Source organism: Gekko japonicus, unplaced genomic scaffold, assembly GCF_001447785.1.
Source record: "Gekko japonicus isolate JY-2015 unplaced genomic scaffold, Gekko_japonicus_V1.1 scaffold453, whole genome shotgun sequence".
Taxonomy (NCBI): Eukaryota; Metazoa; Chordata; class Lepidosauria; order Squamata; family Gekkonidae; genus Gekko; species Gekko japonicus.
The window spans coordinates 969,760-973,136 of NW_015168663.1; the positions used below are offsets into that span (position 1 = coordinate 969,760).

Genomic DNA, 3,377 nt, shown 5'->3' on the forward strand with positions numbered 1-3,377 from the left:
GACACTAAAACACCTTTATCTGATATGGAAACTACTGAAGCGGAGGATTCTGCTACCACTTCTGGAGAGGAGGGAAATGCTGGACGGGCTTTTTTAGAACGCAGAGCAAAAAGCAAGAGAGAGCAATCATCCTATCAGGGCTACAAACGAGGGAGGAAGAAAAATTATTAGTTAACTTATCTAGCAAGACTTTAACCAAGGATATGCATGACGTACTTAATTTAGGCTTGGGTTTTGTCTTTTCTCCCACGTACCATGCCTTTCAAACAAGGATTGATATATTCAAGCTGATAAGACTCATTAAACTGAAAGTGTTCTTTGCAGATTCTGAGTCTGTGATAATTACCCCTTTTAAAGAAAAATCCCAGTTTAATCCACCTGTTTATCATGCTTCTATTACGGTTTTTGAGCGCAGGGTATTGGAGGATATATTATCCATGGAACAAAATAAAATACCTATTAGATTCAATCTTAACATAGAGCAGTGGAAAAGTTTAAAACAAATAGTGGAGTGGGAGGATATCATAATTAAAGGTGCAGATAAGGGAGGAGCAGTTGTCATTCAGGATAAGACCGATTATATAGCTGAAGTAAGAAGACAACTAAACAACACTGAGTTTTATAAGAGGATGGAATGTGATCCCTCCAATGAAATAATTAGACTCATTGCTATAACAGTTAATGAAGGGATCCTTTTCGAATATATATCTACACAGACGGCAGAGTTTTTGAAGAAAAAACATTATAGAGTGCCTATTTTTTATACACTCCCCAAGATCCATAAATCTGAGTTTCCTCCGCCAGGTAGACCTATAGTCTCTGGGACGAATTCCCTGCTTGAACCACTATCTATGTACCTGGATTCTTTTCTCCAACCTTTTGTTAGCTCTTTAGATTCTTATATTAAGGATACTAGGGATTTTATACAACATATTGAGGGTAAGCACATACCAGAAGGGGCGGTGATTCTTACCATGGACGTGGGGGCTTTGTATACTAACATCCCCCACGAAGAAGCTAGGCTGTGCCTGTTAAGAACACTTGAAAGGAGACCTCATTTACATCCACCCACCCATTTCCTTCTAGATCTCATTGATATTATTTTTGAGAAAAGTCATTTTAGATTTGGTGATGAATTTTACCTCCAAGTCAAAGGTGTTGCCATGGGTAGCTCCTTCGCACCCAGTGTCGCTAATTTATTTATGGGCACATTTGAAAGTGATTGGATTATTAATAATACCACTAATATTTACTTTAAAGACATTTTGATTTATAAACGGTACATTGATGATTTATTTCTTGTGATCAGAAATATGGATGTTACATTATCTTTTGTACAATGGATTAATACGGTTCATCCATCCATCAAGTTCTCTCATACTGCCAGTATGACTGGAGTTAATTTTTTGGACACCACTGTGTATGTTAACAATGGTAGTTTGGCAGTCCGCCCCTATCATAAAGAAACTGATAAAAATTCATTACTTCATTTTGATTCGTTCCATATACAACATCTGAAGAATAATTTACCTTATGGACAGTTTTTGAGGGCCAGGAGAAATTCAACTACGTTTGAGGACTTTCTATTGGAGGCAGATAGACTTAGTAGCCTATTTATAAATAGAAAGTATCCTTTAAATGTGATTCAGAGTGCCCGTTTCCGAGCGGAACGGCGGGACCGCCCGGAACTGTTCCAATCTAAACTAGATCGTAAAAATGACAACAGATTATTCTGGGCGGTAGAACATACAAATAGATCTTATATTATTAAAAAAATCATTCTCAAGCATTGGCACATTTTGGGGGATATTGGGGCGTGCTCTTTACCTCCTCATATAGGCTTTAGAAGAACACAGAACATTGGGGACAAACTTGTCAGAGCAGACGCCTTTAAAGTTCTTGTGCAAGACACTTTACCACCTGGGCATCACAAATGTGGTCACTGTGCGGCCTGTTCTTTGATGTCAGAGACAGGTGTTCTGGATTTTCCGGAACTGAATTTTAAGAAAACACTCACCCATTTTTCATCTTGTGCCACGAAGTCCGTCATTTACCTAATTACATGTGCTTGTGCGCACAGGTATGTCGGGCAAACTTCAAGAGCATTGAGAACTAGGATCCTGGAACACAGATCGAAATTGAAGCATAAATGTATAACGGCTCCTATGGTCCAGCATTTTGATATAGCGGGCCACGGACCCAATGACTTTAAATGTGTAGTCTTGGAAGTGGTGAAACCCAAACCTTATACACACAGTGACATGCAGAGAATATTACTGCAAAGAGAGGCTTTCTGGACTTTTGTATTAAAAACAGAATATCCCACTGGTCTCAATGCTGCCCTTGATTTATCATGTTTTTTAGGAGAATGAATCTACACCCTCCTATATCCCTGCCTGTTATTATGTTCCTTAAACCCTTCATGAGATTCTCTATTCTTAATATACTTTGTTCTATACTCTTCCACATATTTACCCTCTTTGTAAATAGCTGGTTGCCAACTTATGATATACTTACCTTTTCTTCTGGTCAGTTGGCTGCCCAAACCGGATATGCACTTTGTATTTAAAGAGGAAGCTTCCAATTAACTAGCAAGACTGACTTGTCCATGTAAAAGAATCAGTGTGTAGGAGCCAACTTATGACATACTTACCTTCTCTTCTGGTCAGTTGGCTGCCCAAACCGGATATGCACTTTGTATTTATAGAGGAAGCTTCCAATTAACTAGTAAGACTGACTTGTCCATGTAAAAGAATCAGTGTGTAGGAGCTGTGTGAGCCATTTTGGTGAGTTATTGATATATAGTATTCAGGATGACCACCTTTATTTTGGACTGTTGATTTGTTTATTGAACATTAACTATATTTAATATTTGTTATTATGTTTAAATTGACAGAATGTTTTGGATACCCTTGTGGTGCATTGAATTGCAGAAGTTCATTGAATATTGAAGACTGTATGTATTATTTCACAATTTTATTAAGTTGTATTTAAGTCATTTGTGAGACTTTTTGGAGTTTCTTGTTTCCTATTATATTGTATTTGTTATTGTTGATAGGAGATTGAGAAAGATCACTCGAAACGAACGCAGATAGACTCGAGAAGTGTTCGTCCTTGTTCCTGTGCTGTATACCTGCTAGCACCTGCTGGAAAACAAATATTAAATTACATCTTTGATATTTGAAATGTATTACATCTTTATATTTTTGTGAACTTTTTCAGCAATTTATTTTGTATGAATTGTTGAAAGACAGTTTTTGTACACACCCTTGTTCAGAAGAAGATCATTGTCGAAACGGCACACCATTCCGGAGACCACCGTCTACATTCACTATATATATTACTTATTTTCTGTTATTGTATATTATGATTTATGA

General features: G+C 37.2%; 1 long non-coding RNA gene across 1 annotated transcript; it reads left to right on the forward strand.

Annotated features, from left to right (window-relative positions):
• Positions 1 to 1,808: 1,808 nt before the first annotated feature.
• Positions 1,809 to 3,091, forward strand: LOC107113890. Its single transcript, XR_001482625.1, has 3 exons — positions 1,809 to 2,786; positions 2,897 to 2,956; positions 3,059 to 3,091. It is a non-coding gene; the product is annotated as an uncharacterized LOC107113890 (long non-coding RNA).
• Positions 3,092 to 3,377: the final 286 nt, after the last annotated feature.